Source organism: Sciurus vulgaris, assembly GCF_902686455.1.
Source record: "Sciurus vulgaris genome assembly, chromosome: 11".
NCBI lineage: Eukaryota > Metazoa > Chordata > Mammalia > Rodentia > Sciuridae > Sciurus > Sciurus vulgaris.
This window is the reverse complement of record NC_136472.1, coordinates 53,408,589-53,429,411: the sequence shown is the minus strand read 5'-3', so window position 1 is coordinate 53,429,411 and position 20,823 is coordinate 53,408,589. Positions and strand designations below refer to the sequence as shown.

At 38.1% G+C, this 20,823-nt stretch overlaps 3 pseudogenes across 3 annotated transcripts; 1 reads left to right on the top strand and 2 right to left on the bottom strand.

Moving 5' to 3' along the window:
• Nucleotides 1–2,559: 2,559 nt before the first annotated feature.
• LOC306639827 (mas-related G-protein coupled receptor member X2-like) lies at nucleotides 2,560–3,490 on the bottom strand (annotated as a pseudogene). Its single transcript has one exon. The product of its transcript is annotated as a mas-related G-protein coupled receptor member X2-like (transcript).
• Nucleotides 3,491–7,208: 3,718 nt separating this feature from the next.
• On the top strand, nucleotides 7,209–7,742 carry LOC306639826 (dynein light chain 1, cytoplasmic-like; annotated as a pseudogene). Its single transcript has one exon. The product of its transcript is annotated as a dynein light chain 1, cytoplasmic-like (transcript).
• A 2,999-nt stretch (nucleotides 7,743–10,741) lies between these two features.
• Nucleotides 10,742–11,647, bottom strand: LOC306639824 (mas-related G-protein coupled receptor member X2-like; annotated as a pseudogene). The gene is made up of 2 exons: nucleotides 11,330–11,647; nucleotides 10,742–11,225 (listed from the first exon to the last, which is right to left on the bottom strand). The product of its transcript is annotated as a mas-related G-protein coupled receptor member X2-like (transcript).
• Nucleotides 11,648–20,823: the final 9,176 nt, after the last annotated feature.

Below are 20,823 nucleotides of genomic sequence, written 5' to 3'. Positions count from 1 at the left end.
GCTAAAAGGAAATTTCATTGCATTTCATTAACATAAAGTCAATTAATAAATGACCTAACATTACATCTCAAAGTCCTAGGAAAAGAGCAGATCAACACCAAAACTAGTAGAAGATAGGAAATAATTAAAAGCAGATCAAAAATCAATGAAATTTAAACAAAAGAAACAATTCAAAAAATTAACAAAACAAAAAGTTGATCCTTTGAAAAAATAAATAAATTTATAAACCCTTAGCCATGGTAATGAAGACAAAGGAAGAGAAAACTCAACTTACTAAAATTCACTTCACCTTGTTGGTCTAGGATCAGACTTCCTTAACAGGACTCCCATAGCACAAGAATAAAAGCTAGAATCAATAACTGGGATAGATTCAAACTAAATAGCTTTCTCTCGGCAAAGGGAACTATCAGCAATGCGAAGAAAGAGCCTACAGAGTGGGAGAATATCTTTGCCAATCATACTTCAGATAGAGCACTAATCTCCAGAATCTATAAAGAACTCAAAAAACTCTACTCCAAGAATTCAAATAGTCCAGTCAACAAATGGGCTAAGGAAATGAATAGACACTTCATAGAAGAAGATCTACAAGCAATCAACAAACATATGGAAAAATGTTCAACATCTCTAGTAATAGAGAAATGCAAATCAAAACCACCCTAAGATTCCATCTCACCCCAATTAGAATGGCGATTATCAAGAATACGAGCAACAACAGGTGTTGGCGAGGATGTGGGGAGAAAGGTACACTCATACACTGCTGGTGGGGCTGCAAATTAGTGCAGCCACTATGGAAAGCAGTGTGGAGATTCCTTAGAAAACTTGGAATGGAACCACCATTTGACCCAGCTATCCCACTCCTTGGCCTATACCCAAAGGACTTAAAATCTGCATACTACAGAAATACAGCCACATCAATGTTCATAGCTGCTCAATTCACAATAGCCAGACTGTGGAACCAACCTAGATGCCCTTCAATTGATGAGTGGATAAAGAAACTGTGGTATATATATACAATGGAATATTACTCAGCCATAAAGAATGATAAAATTATGACATTTGCAGGCAAATGGATGAAATTGGAGAATATCATGCTAAGTGAGATAGGCCGATCTCAAAAAGCCAAAGGACGAATGATATCGCTGATAAGTGGAGGATGACACATAATGGGGGGAGGGAAGGGTTAGAGTTAGGGTTAGGGAGGGGATTAGGGAGGGGGGCAAGTATAGAGAAGGAACTACTGTATAGAGGGTAAAGAGGGGTGGGAGGGGTGGGGGGAAGGGAAAAAATAACAGAATGAATCAAACAACATTGCTCTATGTAAATTTATGATTACACAAATGGTATGCCTTTACGCCATGTACAAACAGAGAAACAACATGTATCCCATTTGTTTACAATAAAAAAAAAAAAGACAACAACAACAACAAAAAAAAAAAACAGTGAATGTGATTTCCTCTGATGGTTAAGAAGTGGGTGGTGGTGGAGAACTGTTATGTTTTGTAATTAGTAACATAGAAGAATTATTTGATTATTTAAACTATGTGCATATTTAGCTTCAATATACATAAATAAAAATCAGAAATCTAAAAAAAAAAAAAGAAAAAGGAAATATCACAACACTCACTACTGAAATGCAGAAGATAATCAGAAACTATTTTTAAAATTTAACCTCCTATAAAATAGAAAATCTCAAAGACATCAACAAATTTCTAGATACATAAAATATACCCAAACTGAATCAAAAGGACATACACAATTTAAACAGATCAATTTCAAGCAATGAAATAGATGATGCATCAAAAGACTACCAATTAAGAAAATCCCCAGACCAGAGGGATTCTCAGTCAAGTTCTACAGGATCCTCAAAGAAGAACTGATCCAAATAATTTTCAAAGTAGTCCATGAAATAGAAAAGGAGGGAACCCTTCCAAACTCACTCTATGAAGCCAGTATCTCCCTGATACCCAAATCAAACACATACACAGCAAGGGAAGAAAACATCAGTCCAATATCACTGATGAACATAGAGGCAAAAATTCTCAATAAAGTACTGACAAACTGCATACAGAAACATACTTAAAAGTTCATGTGCCATGATCAAGTGTGGTTCATCCCAGAGATGCCGGGTTGATTCAACATATGGAAATCAATAAATGTAATTCATCTGAGTTTCATTTTGTGAGCCACTCATAACCTGTATTCAGTTAACTACTCTTTCACTCTGCAGGACAGATCCATAAAAGAAGAGCATTATTTTCTACAACTTCAGGTAGGAAATAGTAAGGGAAAAAAGAGAGAGAGAGAAAGAAAGAAAGAAAAAAAAGATTTATAATTTAGTACACGGAGTCTTACACATGGAATGATATGTCAAGAAAGCATCAAAAAAAAGATTTAGGTGAAGATATAATGAGACATTTATGAAAATATAAAAACTTGTATTGAGATGTTCTTACATAAGATTGGTTTCCATGAGAGAAAGAAGAAAATCCAGGTAATAAAAACCCTAGAAGACATGAAGGAATTTCAGGGACAGGAGGCTGAGAGAAGAGCAGACAACTGTCAGTGTGGCTGGGCACTGTTGCCTCTTGAAGGCACATCTGAAGGACAGAGCAGAGGCTCTTCACCCCGCTCCACTCTGCTGCCTGAACATCTCCAGGGTTCCCTGAGAAAGGCTGCCTCCACATTCATCCTCTTCAGGAGTGTCCTGCAGAGCCCGCTCAAGCACCAGCTTGAGGGTCCGTGCCTGCAAACCCGCTTGCCTAAAGGAGCCAACGAAGAAGTAAATGATGGGTTTGGCAGAGCTGTTAACAGAGGACAAGACAAGTGAAGACAGAAAAAGGCAATAAGTGTCTCATAAGGATCTTAATCCAGGATAACAGGAACAAACTGACACCAAAGGGCACAACACATAAGAGAAAGACCACAACACCGTGAGCAGGATGGTAACATACAGCCTAGTCAGAGGCTTTTGTTTGGATCCACAGAGCATCCTACCCAGCAGGACCAGGCCTGGACCCTAACAGAACCACAAAAGAAAAAAAAGCACCCCATGCAGTTAGAGTAATATTAACTTTTTCACACAAATCAACTTCAGATTCTTTGAAATGAAAACAGTACACCCCGGTCCAGGATGCTTAGAAGCATAGACAGGACCCAGAGCAGGGCACACATGATAGCTGATGTGTGTCTTGGGCGATGGCAGTGGTACCAATGGCCACAGGACTGACAGGCAGCGCTCAGTGCTAATAGCACTGAGGATGTTCAGTCCTGCAATATAGAAAATGCTGTGCCCCAGTTCGTATGAAACCATATGTAGAAATAGAGAAGTGAAAGATCTTTACAAGGACTTCCAACCAGGAAATAAGTGATATGGAGGCAGAGAAGGAGCAAGTCAGCAGCAGCCAGTTTAGGGATGTAGGTGTAAAAAGGCATTTCTGCGCATGCGGAAGCCCAAGAACCAGATCACGGATGTATTTCCTGCCAGTCCAATCAAGGGAAATCATGAACACGAACGCTTGTGGAATCAGATTATTCATGTCACAAATTGGAGGACGATTCTCATAGCTTCCATTGGTTGGTGTGGCTTCTGTCCTCCAGCTGATATGGTTGGATCGAGGCTCCTCATCTCTTCAATGGACTCCTGAGAACATAAAGAAGACTTGAGCACTTGCAGCAACAGCTCAGATTCTCAGGATCACCCTGCTATGTGGGGATTACATTTAAAAAAGAGGAAACAGATGGAATAGGTGAGGTAATCTATCAACAGCTGGGGATTCTTGAGATATGGATTCCAATCCAGTAGTATTATCTGAACAGCCTGAGCTCTCTGACCTGAGCATAAATGACAAGAAATATACTATAATCTGAACACTCTCACTCAGAGGGGACCAGCACTACTGTGTCCTGGGACAGTTTTTTCTCAGGTGCAGAAATGAAGACAGACACATAAGTGATTGTAATATCCCAATCATAAAGAAAGTTTCATTCAAGGAGGTAAAAGAAGATCTGACTTATTGCCATGAGGGTAATGTGAGTTTTTGCTAAAGAGGGAGTGAGAATGGTTGATCATAGAAATAGCTTGCAGTTGAGTCAAGCATTGGAGACAGGTTCACTTTTAATCCCCTGTGAGGAGCTCTATGGGTGGCCCACATGCCCTCAGTATCTATTTAGTGAGTAATAGACTGAACTTGAAGAACTTACAGTGCAGGATGATGTGGGTTAAATGAAAATAAAATGAAAACCCCTAGCTCTCTGCTGTGATGACTGGTGTTGGCACGGCACTGCTTCTCCACCTGCCTGGTCATCTCCTACTAATACAAGCTACAGCTATGGCTATGCTCTGTCCCCTGTAGCTGCTCCTTCCCTTTCTCTTATACACCAGGGTTGAAAAAATACTGTTTCCTTCTTGCTTTCCTCAAGGCACTTCACCACGCATTGGCATCTTCCCCTTATTTTGGACAAGCTCTTAAATATTCTCTCCTGGAGTACACTTCAATTATTCCAATTTGAACCATTGGTTTCTTATGAGAAACTTGAGAAATATACAAAGAAATATTTTTGAAAAGCAGGTGAAAACAATGAAACCCATTATATAGCATCTTAGCTCTTATGAGTTATACTCTACGTGGCTTAAATTTTTAAACAAATCTTAAAAAGGCAAAAATCTATCTATGACAGCAAATTTAAATGGTTAAAATTAATGGGGGATAATGAGGGGCTCAAGCCCAAAGGGAAAAGGTCTCATTACCCCATTTTAGACTCCCCAATTCAGAGCTTTGAGCAGCCAGTCTTCTGATGTATGATTCTGTCTCCTGCCTTTCCCTAAAAGAAGCACCATGACCCACTCCATGTCGCACACTATGGTAGAAGAAACAGCAGGGGTGTGAACTTAGAGTAAACACCATACCTTACAGGAATTCTGACAGCTCTTACCTTTCTTCCATTCTTCCCTGCAGAGGTGGAGAGCTGAGCTCTGCTGACAACAGAGAGTCTTTTCTCAGAGGGAGTGACAAAATGGTATGATCCTTCGTTTTCCAAGTACAGAGATGCTATGGAAGCTGTATTTAAGGCTGGTGACCAATTGAGGCTTTTAAGGTTCTGAACGGCACCTGTGCTTTATTGTCCTTGGGATTGGGAGCAAATTGGAGACCACAGACATTGGGACTTCATTTTAATGAAAATGTTTCTGGGCATCTGCACCATTCCCACTCACATATCAGCCCCTCCCATCCCATTCTTTTTACTCCACCTACTTTTAAGTGGGTTGTGTTTCTGTTTCCTTTGCCAACTATTGTCCTAGGTAACAATGTAAGCAATGTGAGCTTTCATACTGAGTTTTATTATTAAATAACAAAATATACCATTGAAATCATTAAAGGTTCATCAGGCTTGGCCCCATATATATATATTTTTTAATTTCCTTTGCTCATCAGTAATGCATTTATTTCTATAAGTTTGTTTCAAATGACAGAACAAAAGGATGTGAATCCTATTCTCACTGAATCCTATTCTCTACTTATTACCTATACCATTGTGATTTTTCTCTGATTAGCAAACATCTTTCTGTGTGTCACAGCAAAATTTATTTGGAAGTCCTAATCTCCATTATCTTAGAATACTTTATTTGAAGATGGTATCCTTCAAGACATAATTAAGTCAAGAGGAATCCCTTACTGTGAGTACTATCTAAAATAAATGGTGTACTTATAGGAAGAGGAGGTTAAAAAACAGACACCCTGGAAGGAGGGTCAAGAAGGAGACACGAGAAGAAAAGGATCCCATTTATAAGAGCTGGAGAAGGGCCTCAAAACACACACATATCAGAACACTATACTTCACTTATAATAGATACAATAATTTTTTATTTAAATGTGGGAAGCATTTGAATAAACTGGGGTATTTATAATATCGCTAGTGGGGAAAATTACATGTTTCAGCTACTCAGCCATATTTTTTACATTTTAAAAAATTAAATGTCATAGATTTTCACACATAAGCAGTGCATGCATAAAATAGTGAAACCCAAATGAGGTCTGTATGTAGGGATTTGGTTGTACTAACATCAACTTCTTTGTTTGGTAATGTACTAGCATTAATGTAAATATCTGTAGTCTGAGTAGTGGGTATACAGAAACTCTACTAGTTTTGCAAGTCCATACTTAATTCTGAAAGATTACTTAAAAATGATTGAACGTTTATTTGTTCAGTGGACAACCTACATGAATAAGGAAGCCACCATCAAAGAAGACATAGGGAAAGTCTAGAGAGAATTTTATAAGCCAGGTACCAAGGCCAGTAGAAATATCATAAGAATTCACATACTCTCCACTATAATTAAGCAAATGTTCAAATTTTGTGATATTTTCTTTCAATAGCAATTTTAAAAGAAATCAGTGCTCTCCTTCAGCACTTTTCAGAAACTGGTTGATAAGCCTTATTCTATCACATGTGCACCGGCATGTTAAAACAAAGATTTAATCTGAGTGTCAAAGAGCATATTGGCTGGGGTACAGCTCAGGGGGTGAGCAAAGGGTAAGCATGTGAGAGGACCTGCACTGAAACAAAGAAACAAACAAACCAAAAAGATAGTATTGGTACTAAATGCCCAAAGAGGTGCTGGTCACATACAGATTTAAACACGACATTTCTGAAAATTCTTTAACCAACTCGTAAGCGTAAAACATAGAGGCTATAAAAAAAGATGAGTGTTGCATTCCTATGTGAGGCATAGCATTTTGAATTTATTTTGAAGATGAGTTATTTTTCCAGCTCTCACCAGGTGTTTTTGCGGGTCAAAAAGCATCAGAGATAAGCCAATCTCAAAAAGGCAAAGGACGAATGATATCGCTAATAAGTGGATGATGACACATAATGGGGGGAGGGAAGGGTTAGTGTTAGGGTTAGAGTTAGGGTTAGGGAGGGGGGCAAGAATGGAGGAAGGAAGGACGGACTGTATAGAGGGAAAAGGGGGGGGGGGGGGGTGGGGGGGAAGGGAAAAAATAACAGAATGAATCAAACAACATTACTCTATGTAAATTTATGATTACACAAATGGTATGCCTTTACGCCATGTACAAACAGAGAAACAACATGTATCCCATTTGTTTACAATAAAATTAAAAAATAAATAAATTAAAAAAAATTTAAAAAAAAAAGCATCAGAACAGAGACCCCTCAGGAGACCATTGCAGTTGCCCAGTCACTGCCCCATGGTCATCACGTGCGACCCGAAGGCAATGATAAAAATGTGGACTTGTCAGAAGAGATGCAACAGGATTCGGTGAAGTGTGCTACTCAGGCATTGGAGAAATATAACATAGAAAAGGATATTGCAGCCCAGATCAAAAAGGAGTTTGACAAGAAGTACAACCCCACCTGGCACTCCATTGTGGGGAGGAACTTAGGTAGTTGAGTGACACTCGAAACCAAACTCTTCATCTACTTCTACCTGGCCAAGTGGCCATTCTTCTCTTCAAATCTGGTTCAAAGCATAGACTGTGCCACACACCCAGTGATCCATCCAAAAATAATGACTGAGGCCTAGATTCCAAATACCAGAGACTTAAATCTTTAGCCTTGCTAAGGGAACAGCTTGATCTTTGAATATTTATTGTGTTTTGTACAGGGCATTCTCTGTACTAGTTTGTTATGGTTATAAAACAATTAGCAAAACATTTTACATTTCTATTTATTTTCTATCCCATATTATTTTGCCCCATGATTTTTCCTCTCAATCCATTCCTTTAAAAAATGAATCTGTTGGAGATTTAAAAAAAGCACCAGAACAGTGGATTTATTCCACTGCTTCTTTCTTTGCCCATTACCTCACAAAAAACTTTTCTGGGTTCTATTTCTCTGTTGTTTGCATGTGGCTTCTGACCCAGTAGGTCAGTAAGATGGACATATTTCTAGGAAGTGGGAAGAAAGGACAGGTTGTGGCCTTGCCCTGGGCTCTCCTGACTGTCTTAGATTTAACAGTATTTTGGAGTTGATTTCAATGAATTTTTAAAACTTTGTATATTCATTATTTATTTATATTCATTATTCATTATTTATATTCATTGTTTCTATATTTATGCTGTATTTGGGGGATCTTCCTCAAGAAAACTTCATGTTTCTTCTTCAAAAATGAAAATGTAGACTTATTGATTTTTCTTTCATTTTGATTGAAATTTTCAAATTTCCATAAAAGTTTAAACAGTACAATGTAATCTTGCATACTTTCTCTCAGAAAGCCCATTCAAGTTTCATTAAGAATCCTCTTTCTAGCAAAAGGATCTAGGTTGAGATTCACATGTTGAATTCCTTTGTCTAATCTGCATGGTGTTTCTCAGTTTTCTCAGCTTCTCAAACTTTCCTTTTATGACCAGGGCCATTTCAGACTTCAAACTTCATGGAGATGTTTCTGGGAATCTGCCCTGCTTCTACTCATATTTCAGTCTCTTCCAGCTCTTCCCTTTTGATCCACCTCCTTATAAGTTATTGCCGTTCTTTCTTTAATTGCCAACTATGATCCTAGGTAGTAACATAAGCAATGTGAGCTTTCATAATGGAGCTTTATTACTAAGTAATAAAGTATATCATTGGGTCATTCAAGGCTCATCGCATCCTGACCTCATGTTTTTTAGTACTTTACCTCTGCAGAAATGCATTTACTTCTGTAATTGTGTTCCAAATTACAGAGAAATGTAAACAAAATTAAAATTTCATTGAATTCTATTCTCCTGAACTCATCACTTCCTACCTCCACCAATTTTTATTTCCTCATTATTATCCCTGAAGAACAAATTCACATTTCTCTTTTTAAATTGTCAGTATGAGGAACTTAATTACCTAACTTCCCTTATGAAATATGATGTATTGAGCACATTTTTTTTGTCATCTCTACACCTCATGAATTTTTTAAATTTATTTTCATGCAGGGTAGGCACTCAATATCTGAAGTCTTGTCTCACATGGCTTCATTTTTTTGCTCTTCTTACTATAGTTATGTTAGGCTACTGTATTTTTTACAAAATTTAATTTATATTAGGAGCCAAGATGGATATGAAGTTTGAGGGTCATTGGTGGAATTCTATGATTTGGATATTGTTTCATTGTATCTCCTACTCAAGCATTCATGCGATTTTGATTGGTCTATAGGGTGGCAGTATTGGGATGTTCTGTGGAACCCTTAAGATATGGGGCCTGGTGGGAGGTCCTTAGGTCCTTGGGATGGGCTCTGAGAATTTGATTCTCAGCTACTCATAGAGTTCTTGTGAGAGACTTGTTATGAAAGAACATGGCTGCCCTCACTCAATCGGCTCTCTACTTCTTGGTTGGAACTATGATCCTTCTTCTGTAGGCACTCCTATTATTCACCATGGATCCTGGCCCAGAGATAATTTAATTTAACCTTTTGAAACCATGAGTCAACTGTTCCAGAAATTTTGTTGTAAAAAAGCACTATCTCATAAATAAGTTAACAAAATTCAGAAAATTTCTTCAGTGGGTAAGTTTAGAAATTTTTTTAATAAGGATGATGTTATGGGTTGAATTATGTCCTTTCAATATTTAGTTGTGAAAGATCTGCAGTACTCACCTTTGCAGGCTATAATTCCTCATTATCTCAGAATATGACTATCTGTGGAGATGGATTCCTTCAAGAGCAAATGAAATTAAGAAGTATCAGTATTAGGGTGGAGCTTCTATAAGATGAAAGGTGTTCTTATAAGAAGATAGAACTTGGATGTATACACATAGGGTTGTAAATCACAAGAGCTTCTCAGGTACACTCAGGGAATGATCACAGGCAAATCCCATCACAGAGGTCTTCTGTTCAACCCACATAGGGTAAGAATGTAGATGGAGTAGTGTTCCTCACATGCAAAAGTTCAGAAGTCACAGCACAACTGTGTTGCCTGCCAGAAGAGGAAGTTCAGAGATGAGGATCACCATTGTAGAGATCAGTCTTCTTTTGGAAAGTTCCAGAAATGTCCCTCTTCTTTCTAATGGTTGGGTGAGTTACATCTACCAGACTGAGATATATGGGCTTATGCTCAGAATACTCTACTATTACTCTTGGGAACACAAACCAGACATTAACACATGATGTGTGATTACTATTCTCAGGGCCACACTTCTGTGTGGAATTTAGTGTTAGGCCATTACAAGGGAGGATACAGAGACTTGAAGTGTTCAAGTACTAATCACAGTCCAGGGAGTCTTGGAGGCTGGATACAAAGTCATGTCTAGAGTACTCTAAAGCCTTGACTCCGCACTGTACAGCAGTTGCTCTATTTCATGGGAAATTCTATGGTTCCAGCATTCCCACTCAACATGCTTGGGTGAAGTCCCCAAGCACCACTCAAAATTTTCTCAGGCATAGAAATTCATAAAGATGTAGAGGTGATCATGACACCACCATGACTAAGAGATATTCCATCCTAGGAAGAGAAGAAGACCTCGGTTTAGGGACTTGAAGGGAATGTGGGTTCTTGCTAAGACACATATAATGATGGCTGAGCCTAATGAGCTAGAAATGGCTAAATGCAGCAGTCAGTGAAGACAGAAGTACTCTTAGGGGCTAGGAAGTATTTCAGGGACACAAGACTGAGAGGAGAGCAGACAACTGTCAATTGTGGCTGGGCACTGTTGCCTCTTGAAGTCACAACTGATGGACCAGAGCAGAGGCTCTTCATTCCTGCTCCACCCTGCTGCCTGACATCTCTAAGGTCCCCTGATAAAGGCTGCCTCCACATTCCTACTTCTCAGGAGTGTCCTGCAGAGCCCGCTCAAACACCAGCTTGAGGTTCTGCCCCCACAACTGCTGCCTAAAGGAGCCAATGAAGAAGTAAATGATGGGGTTGGCAGAGCTGTTAACAGAGGACAAGACAAGTGAATCGAGAAAAAGGAAACTGTTTGGTGCAATATAATTCTGAATCCCATTAACAGGAACAAACAGACTCCAAAGGGTAAACCACAGAAGAAGAAGACCAACACAGTGTGCAGGATGGTAACATAAAGCCTGGTCAGAGACTTGTGTTTGGATCCACAGAGCATCCTATCAGTAGGGCCAGGCTAGACCGTGAGAGATTCACCAATAAAAAAACCAGTAATACCATTACAGTAAAATCAACTATTTTATTATGATCTTTAGCTTTGTTGACATGAAAAAAATAGACACTGTCCATGATGCTCAGAAATAGAGACAGGGTCAGAAGGCACACATGGTAGCTGATGTGTGTCTTGGGTGATGGCAGTTGTTCCAAATGGGCCACAGGACTGACAGGCAATGCTCAGTGTTTCTAGCACAGAGCATGCTCTGGCCTGCAGTCTGGAAAATGAATACCCCAGTTTGTATGATGCCATCTGTAAAAATGTTAATGTGAAGGATGAATTCTATCAGGCAAATAGTAACATAGAGGCAGAGAAGGAGGGAGTCAGCAGCAGCCAGGTTTAGGATGTAAAAGGCATTCCTGGGCATGTGGAAGACCAAGAATCACAGCACAGATGCATTTCCTGCCAGCCCAGTCAGGGAAATGATGAAGATGAGCACATGTGGAATCAGATTATTCATGTCACAAATTGGAGGATGATTCTCATAGCTTCCATTGGTTGGTGTGGCTTCTGTCCTCCAGGCTGAGATGGTTGGATCAAGGCTCCTCATCTCTTCAGTGGGACTCCTGAGAACATAAAGAAGACTTGAGCACTTGCAGCAACAGCTCAGATTCTCAGGATCACCCTGCTATGTGGGGATTACATTTAAAAAAGAAGGAAAACAGGATGGAATAGGTGAGGTAATCTATCACCAGCTGGGGATTCTTGAGATATGAATTCCAATCCAGTAGTTATTATCTGAACAGCCTGAGCTCTCTGACCTGAGCATAAATGACAAAGAAATATACTATAATCTGAACACTCTCACTCAGAGGGGACCAGCATTACTGTGTCCTGGGACAGTTTTTTTCTCAGGTGCAGAAATGTAGACAGACACATAAGTGATTATAATATCCCAATCATAAAGAAAGTTTCATTCAAGGAGGTAAAAGAAGACCTGACTTTATTGCCATGAGGGCAATGTGAGTTTTTGCTAAAGAGGGAGTGAGAATGGTTGATCATAGAAATAGCTCATTGAGTCAAGCATTGGAGACAGGTTCACTTTTAATCCCCTGTGGCCCACATGCCCTCAGTATCTATTTAGTGAATTAATATATGAACTTGAAGACTTACAGTACAGGATGATGTGGGTTAAATGGAAAATAAATACAAAAACACAGTGAAAGACCTTACACATGTGCATAATGAGATGAAGGAAATAGCATTCACCACAAACCTTAATGTCAGCAGTACTGGGTGTATTTAGAATTACATCTAACCCAATAACTGATGTTGACAAGCGATGTTCCTTTGAAGTGTGAAAAAAGAATATCTACAGAGGACTGCTGTTTTAGTCATCTATTTCACTGCTGTGATCTAATGATCTGACCAGAACAATGTTAAAGGAGGAAATGTTTATTTGAGGGCTCACTGTTTCAGAAGTCTTAGTCCATAGAATTCTTGCTAAATTCCATGGGGCTTGAGGTGAGGCTGCACATCATAGTGGAAGAGTGTGGCAGAGGGAAACAGCTCACATCCTGGCTATCAGGAATCAGAGAGAGAGACTCCAGTGGCCAGATACAAATATATACTCCAAAGCCATGCTTCAATTTCCACCTCCTCTAGCCACACCCTACCACTTCAGTTACCACTTTACCACTGTGTGAATCTTTATCAGGGGATTAATTCACTAATTGGGTTTAGACCCTCAAAATTCTATCATTTCTCCTCTGGACCTTCTTGCATTGACTCACACATGAGCTTTTGGGGGATACCTCACATCCAAACTGTACCATTCCCCCCCGGCTCTCAAAAGCTCATAACCATCTCACAATGCAAAATACATTTAATCCATTCCCAAGAGTGCCCATAGTCTCAACAGTCCCAAGATTGCTCAAAGTTCAAGTCCAAGTCATCTCTGAGGCTCAAGGCAATCTTGCATTGTGAGTTCCTATAAAATTAAAAGCAATTTACAAACATCCAACACATAAATGTACTGAGTAAACATTTACATTTACAAAAATAGGGGTGTAGGAATAAGGGATAGGGCCAAAGTAAGACAGAAATCCTGCTGGGCAAACAAGTCCTTTAGCTCCATGTCTGGCACCTGGAGCACATGGCATCTTGATATTCTCTGAAAATGGCATGTGCAGCTCTGCCCCTGTGGCCTTATTTGTTGTAGCCCAAGTGACCTTCCTGTTGATGTGTCTGTACTCAATTCCTGTAGCTTCCCTAGGACAATGTGCCAAACAGTTAAAGGGACCCACTGGTAACTTAATTATTAACAATAGTTAATTTAAGAGTTTATCACATAATTTCTCATTGCATTTTCCAAAGAACCTAAGGTAAAAATATATATTCATCTCATTTTTACACAGGATAGACTTGGAGCACAAACTAGATGAGTGATTACCCCTGATATTACACATTGTGGATTTGGACACCCCAGGTTCTACATGTTTGCCAGCAGTTTGAATCCTCCACTTCTCTGTGTTGATTATATGTGGATGAGAGAAGAACAGAACAGTAAATCCCAAGTTATATCTCAGATGACTGTCAAATGTAGATACAATAAATCTAGAAGAAGCAAAGTTCAGAAACAAATGGGAAGAGAAGCCAGTCAAATAGGGCACAAAAGGAATCTTGGAAGGAATCAGGAGCAGATAAGAGAATCCTGAAATCTTTTGCTAGCACACAAGTGAAACTATGACTTCAGAGTCCAGAGAACACACAGGTACTGGAGGCACCCAAGACACACAGGTACTGGAGGCACCCAAGTGGATAGAGGGCACATTCTCCTCTGGGCCTGCAGAGGGGCATCCTAAAGTGAAGGTATCCATCACACATTTTCTTATATACCAAGTTCCATCAGCAATAATTGATTTGCACAGGAAACAGGAGGAAAAATGGAAATCTTGATGTCCTTACTGAATGCAGTCTCTACTTTTCTGTTTAGGGTGTGGTGTATTTGTCTCTGTTATCAATTATGAAGCTCTGTAAAGATCTTTCTCTGTTGAGAAAAAAAACATTTTAGTTTGAATCTATTCCATTTATTGATTCTTGCTTTTATTTCTTGTATTATGGGATTCTTGTTAAGGAAGTCTGGTCCTAAGTCCACGAGATGGAGATTCGGCCCTACTTTTTCTTCTATTTGGTGAAGGATCTCAGGTCTAATTCCTAGATCCTTGATCCATTTTGAGTTGAGTTTTGTACCGGGTGAGAGATAGGGGTTCAGTTTCATTTTACTGCATATGGATTTCCAGTTTTGCCAGCACCATTTGTTGAAGAGGATATCTTTTCTCCATTGTATGCTTTTGGCACCTTTGTCTAATATGAGAAAACTGTACTTACGTGGGTATGTCTCTGTGTCTTCTATCTTGTACTTGACTATTTGGTCTACCTGTCTATTTTGGTGCCAGTACCATGCCATTTTTGTTACTTTTGCTCTATGGTAGAGGTTAAGGTCTGGTATTGTGATGCCTCCTGCCCAGGATTGCTTTGGCTGTTCTGGGTCTTTTGTTGTTCCAGATGAATTTCATGATTGCTTTTTCTGTTTCTATGAGAGATGACATAGGGATTTTAATTGGAATTGTGTTAAATCTGTATAGCATCTTTGGAAGTATGGCCATTTTGATAATATTAATTCTGCCTATCCAAGAACATGGGAGACCTTTCCATCTTCTAAGGTCTTCTTCAATTTTGTTCTTTAATGTTTTGTAGTTTTCATTGTTGAGATCTTTCACCTCTTTGGTTAGATTGATTCCCAAGTATTTTAATTTTTTTTGTTTGAGGCTATTGCGAATGGAGTTGTTTTCCTCATTTTCCTTTCAGATATTTCATCACTTATGTATAAAAGTGCTTTAGATTTGTGCATGTTGGTTTTGTGTCCTGCTATTTTGCTGAATTCATTTATGAGGTCTAGAAGTTTTCTGGAGGAGATTTTTTGGATCCTTTAAATAGAGAATCATGTCATCAGCAAATAGTGACAGCTTGAGTTCCTTAAGGATAAGAATCATGTAGTTATTTTAGTTGGTACAGAAAAAGTTTTTGACAAAATACAACACCTCTTCATGCTCAAAACACTATAAAATATAGGGATAGTAGGAACATACCTCAACATTGTAAAGGCTGTCTATTCTAAGCCCTTGGCCAACATCATTCTTAATGGAGAAAAACTGAAAGCATTCCCTTTAAAAACTGGAACAAGACAGGGATGCCCTCTTGTGTCACTTCTATTCAACATCATCCTTGAAGTACTAGCCAGAGCAATTAGACAGACTAAAGAAATAAAAGGGATACGAATAGGAAAAGAGGAACTCAAGCTGTCACTATTTGCTGATGACTGATTCTATATTTAGAGGATCCAAAAACCTCCTCCAGAAAACTTCTAGACCTCATCAATGAATTCAGCAAAATAGCAGGACACAAAACCAACATGCACAAATCTAAAGCACTTTTATACGTAAGTGATGAAACATCTGAAAGGAAAATGAGGAAAACAACTCCATTCGCAATAGCCTCAAACAAAAAAAAATTAAAATACTTGGGAATCAATCTAACCAAAGAGGTGAAAGATCTCAACAATGAAAACTACAAAACATTAAAGAACAAAATTGAAGAAGACCTTAGAAGATGGAAAGGTCTCCCATGTTCTTGGATAGGCAGAATTAATATTATCAAAATGGCCATACTTCCAAAGATGCTATACAGATTTAACACAATTCCAATTAAAATCCCTATGTCATCTCTCATAGAAACAGAAAAAGCAATCATGAAATTCATCTGGAACAACAAAAGACCCAGAACAGCCAAAGCAATCCTGGGCAGGAGGTATCACAATACCAGACCTTAACCTCTACCACAGAGCAAAAGTAACAAAAACGGCATGGTATTGGCACCAAAATAGACAGGTAGACCAAATAGTCAAGTACAAGATAGAAGACACAGAGACATACCCACATAAGTACAGTTTTCTCATATTAGACAAAGGTGCCAAAAGCATACAATGGAGAAAAGATATCCTCTTCAACAAATGGTGCTGGCAAAATTGGAAATCCATATGCAGTAAAATGAAACTGAACCCCTATCTCTCACCCGGTACAAAACTCAACTCAAAATGGATCAAGGATCTAGGAATTAGACCTGAGATCCTTCACCAAATAGAAGAAAAAGTAGGGCCGAATCTCCATCTCGTGGACTTAGGACCAGACTTCCTTAACAAGAACCCCATAATGCAAGAAATAAAAGCAAGAATCAATAAATGGAATAGATTCAAAGTAAAATGTTTTTTCTCAGCAAAGAAAACAATCAATAATGTGAAAAGACAGCCTTCAGAGTGGGAGAAAATCTTTTCCACACACACTTCAGACAGAGCACTTATCTCCAAAATTTATTAAGAACTTAAAAAAATTTACACCAAAAATACAAAGAACCCAATCAATAAATGGGCTAAGGAAATGGGCAGACACTTCACAGAAGATATACAGGTGATTAACAAATACATGAAAAAGTGTTCATCATCCCTAATCATAGAGAAATGCAAATGAAAATCACCCTAAGATTTCATCTAACTCCAATTAGAATGACTATTATGAAGAATACAAGCAAAAATAAGTGTTGGCATGAATATGGGGAAAAAGGAACACTCATACATTGCTGGTGGAGTTGCACATTGGTGCAGCCATTCTGGAACGCAATATGGAGTTTCCTCAGAAAACTTGGAATGGACCCACCATTTGACCCAGCTCCCACTCCTCAGTTTATATCCAATGACTTAAAATCAGCATACTACAGTGATGCAGCCACATCAATATTCATAGCTTCTTAATTCACAATAACTAGATTGTTAGACCAACCAAGATGTCTTTCAATTGATGAGTGTATAAAGAAACTATGGTATATGGTATATATATATATGGTATATATATATATGGTATATATATATATATATATATATATATATATATATATATATGCAATGGAATATTATTCAGCCATAAAGAAGAATAAAATTATGGCATTTGCTGGTAAATGGATGAAGTAGGAAAATATCATGCTAAGTGAAATAGGCCAAGCCCAAAATATCAAAGACCAAATATTTTCTCTGATCAGTGACAATTTATAATGAGGGGAGGTGGTGGGGAAAGAGAAGAATGAAGACTTTGGAAGGTATAAAGGAAAATGGGGTGAAAAGAGGTAGAAGACAGAAAGATAGTAGAATGAACAGACAGCATTACCCTATGTATATATATGTTTACACGAGTGGTGTGAATCTACATTGTGTGCAACCATAGAAATGAAAATTTGTACCCCATTTGTGTTCAATGAACCAAAATGCAGCCTGTAAATATAAAAAGATTTAAACTAAAAATTACCCTCTTTCAAGGCATGTCTTGTTCCCTCTATTTATTAATGTATCACAATCTTAATGTGTTCTTTTTAGATCATCTATTGTAATATTCTTACCTAGCACACACACACATACTGAAAAACAAAAAACAAAATGAAATTAAACCTCTCTCTCTCACCCTGCACAAAACTCAACTCAAAATGGATCAAGGACCTTGGAATCAGAGCAGAGACCCGGCATCTTATAGAAGAAAAAGTAGGTCCAAATATTCAACTTGTTGGCTTAGGATCAGACTTCCTTAACAGGACTCCCATAGCACAAGAAATAAAAGCAAGAATCAACAACTGGGATAGATTCAAACTAAAAAGCTTTCTCTCGGCAAAGGAAACTATCAGCAATGAGAAGAGAGAGCCTACAGAGTGGGAGAATATCTTTGCCGCTCATACTTCAGATAGAGCACTAATTTCCAGAATCTATAAAGAACTCAGAAAACTCTGCACCAAGAATACAAATAATCCAATCAACAAATGGGCTAAGGAAATGAACAGATACTTCACAGAATAAGATGTACAAGCAATCAACAGATATTTGAAAAAATGTTCAACATCTCTAGTAATAAGAGAAATGCAAATCAGAACTACCCTAAGATTTCATCTCACCCCAATTAGAATGGCTATTATCAAGAACACGAGCAACAATAGGTGTTGGCGAGGATGTGGGAAAAAGGTACACTCATACATTGCTGGTGGGGTTGCAAATTAGTGCAACCACTCTGGAAAGCAGTATGGAGATTCCTCAGAAAGCTTGGAATGGAACCACCATTTGACCCAGCTCTCCCACTCCTTGGCCTATACCCAAAGGACTTAAAATCAGCATACTACAGAGATACAGCCACATCAATGTTCATAGCTGCTCAATTCACCATAGCCAGATTGTGGAACCAACCTAGATGCCCTTCAGTTGATGAATGGATAAAGAATCTGTGGCATATATAGACAATAGAATATTACTCAGCCATAAAGAATGATAAAATTATGGCATTTGCAGGCAAATGGATGCAATTGGAGAATATCGTGTTAAGTGAGATAAGCCAATCTCAAAAAACCAAAGGACAAATGTTCTTGCTGATAAGCGGATGAAGACATATAATGGGGGGTAGGAGGGGTTAGGGTTAGGGTTAGGGTTAGGTTTAGGTTTAGGGATAAGGAGGGTGGTAAGAATGGAGGAAAGAAGGACTATATAGAGGGAAAAGAGGGGTGGGAGGGGTGGGGGGGAAGGGAAAAAAATAACAGAATGAATCAAACAACATTGCCCTATATAAATTTATGATTTTTAATTAAAAGAAATAATAATAAAATAATAGTATATAGTATATATATTATTATATATTATTAATATATACACTATTATTATTCTCTGAATACAATTTTTGTTTTCAGAATTCCACAAAACAGTTATACTCATATTTTTAAATAAAAAGAATGTGTTTAAAAAAAAGCAAACAAACAAAAAAAAACAAAAACAAAAAACAAAGAAACAACAACAACAAAAATCTAAGGCTAAAACTAAGGAATTTTCCAATATCACATCTTTCAGAGTAAGTTAATTCCAGCCCCTGTTCTCCTGGAGCCCTATATGATGCTTTGGCACTGTTCTCTGCCCCATCTTGCCTTATTTTGTTTTCAGAGCTTCCAAAGAATCTTCATGTGACCATAGAATTTGAGACACCATCAACACATGTCACAACTTCTAGATTACCCCAATAACACCAATTTTCTGTTCTGTAACAGTGATTGAGTTTTAGGTCTCAAGGATTCCATTTACCTTCCTTTTTTACTGCTGATATCATCACGTGACTAGGCATTGACCAAAGCCAGTGAGGAGAGTAATGTAACCAACTCCTGGGTTATAGGACTAATAGAAGGAGACTAGCCTGCATTTCCTTCTCTGATTTTCCCCAGACATCCATTCTGATATGGCTAGGAGTCATTGAGGACCACAGGATGATGGGACACTCCCAGGCCTGGAGAGCAGCACTATCAAAGTATACCTTGGGTCTGATGCTCTGGAGCTTACAGCACAGGTCTAACACATATCCGGTGACAGTCATTAGTGGTTCTTTTTAGCCACACTTTCACTCTAAACAAGAAGGAAGATTTTGCCATTTAAAATGACATTCCATTTTCAAGGCATTTTTAATTAATGTAGGTTATCGTCCCATAAAATTGATGGAAGAGAAAATAGGAAATATTATTTCAAAGGAGATAAATTGGGAATGGATTCAATGATATTAGACTGATAAAAACCCCAGAGTGTAGGAAGATAGAAGGGGTGGTGAGGCACAGTTTCATGTGTTATGACAGTTTTTATTCCATCCTTCTTCTCTTCCTTGATAGAGTTCCCATTCTGGGACTTTCTAGCACCACTTTATTACCACTTTTCCTTCTTGTACTTCCACCACCCACTATGGGGCCTGACCCAGAACCTAGGGTATGAAGTTTTGACTTTCAGTCAAATCTGTAAGCTAATTTAACCTCTTTATTTCATGAATAGCTTGTGTCAGAAATTTTGTTATAGTAAGTAAAGCTAAATAATAAAGAAGATAATTTGAAAATTCAGAAATTTTCTTCTGTGGAGTGATTCAACAAATGTTTCATAAGAACCTGAATTATGTTCTGACTTGTCTTAGAAAAATTTACTTGAAAGTCCTAACCTCTGTTATCTCAGAATATATCTCTTTGGAGATGGAATCCTTCAGGAGAATTAAGAGAAATCCATTATGATGGGTATTATCTGAAGTAAATGGTGTACTTAAGAGGAGATTACAAAACAGCCATGCCAAAGGCAGACCAAAAAGGAGAAAAAAGAAGAAAATGACTCCACTTACAGGCACTGAATAATGTTTCATAACACACCCATATAAGAGACTGCTATACTCCCCTTATATATAATAATTGTTAATATAAATGTGGGAAGAATTTGGATAAACTGGATTTTTTATATATGACGAGTAGAAGAGTAATTCAGGCATTCAGTTAAACTTCCATTTTTTAAAAATATTAAATGTCATAGATTTTCACACACAAGTAGTGCATGCATTAAACAATGAAATCCAAATGAGATCTGTAGTGTAGGTGATTTGGTTGTACTACCATCAACTGTGTGGTTTTGGTCATATACTACATTAATGTAAAATATCACTAATAGTGTGGTCAGGATGGTAGGTGTACAGAAACTCTAAAATTTTTGCTAGTCCTCAGTTAATACGGAAGGAATTGCTTAAAGACAATTGAAATGTTTCTTTGTGGGATGCACAAACTACATGAATATTGAAGTCGCCATAAGTGAGGACATAGGGTATGCTAGAGAGAATTTGCAAGCCAGGTCCAAGGCCTGTA